This window comes from Geospiza fortis, unplaced genomic scaffold (genome assembly GCF_000277835.1).
Source record: "Geospiza fortis unplaced genomic scaffold, GeoFor_1.0 scaffold183, whole genome shotgun sequence".
In the NCBI taxonomy this organism is placed as follows: domain Eukaryota; kingdom Metazoa; phylum Chordata; class Aves; order Passeriformes; family Thraupidae; genus Geospiza; species Geospiza fortis.
In genome coordinates, this window is record NW_005054447.1 from 1,531,719 (window position 1) to 1,532,253 (window position 535).

At 67.9% G+C, this 535-nt stretch overlaps 1 protein-coding gene across 1 annotated transcript in view; it reads left to right on the forward strand.

Moving 5' to 3' along the window:
* The window catches only part of PHLDB1 (pleckstrin homology like domain family B member 1), a 16,390-nt gene that overhangs the window by 1,655 nt on the left and 14,200 nt on the right, over positions 1–535 (forward strand). The gene's annotated exons all lie outside the window — the stretch shown is intronic.

The following is a 535-nucleotide window of genomic DNA, read 5'->3' on the forward strand; positions in this document are numbered from 1 at the left end:
CGGGCACGGCTCAGCCGAGCCGCCCATCCTCCTGTCCCCGGGGGCAGGCAGGGACATGACAGAGCAGGGACAGCATCTGTGCAGGGCCCCAGCGGAATGGACTGCGGGGCTGTCAGGCCGACGCTCGTGGTGCAGTTTGGTGTTTATTCGCTTTGCCGGGGCGACCTGTGGCTCCACTGATGCCGGCACAGGGGAAGGAAGGAGCAGGGCAGTGATGCATCTCTCCAGGACAGCCGCTGCCAGGCTGGGCGTCGGCACTGCTCCCTGGCAGGCGGGATGCCCTCGTTGGGCCGGGGTGAGCAGGACTCCGTCCCGCCCTAGCGCTCAGACAGGGGAACCAGGCCCCCGGACGGCGACAGCAGTTAGTCTGTAGTGCCTCTCGCTCTTCTTGCTGAGAACTGGGCTGACGGGTGCTCCAAAAAACACGTCCCCTCCGGCGAGGGATTTTCAGCAGCGGCTGTTGGTATGGAGCGAGCCTCTCCCCAGAGCCCTGGCAGGCGCTTCAAAGGGGGGGGGGGCGGGCGGCGGCCCCCCC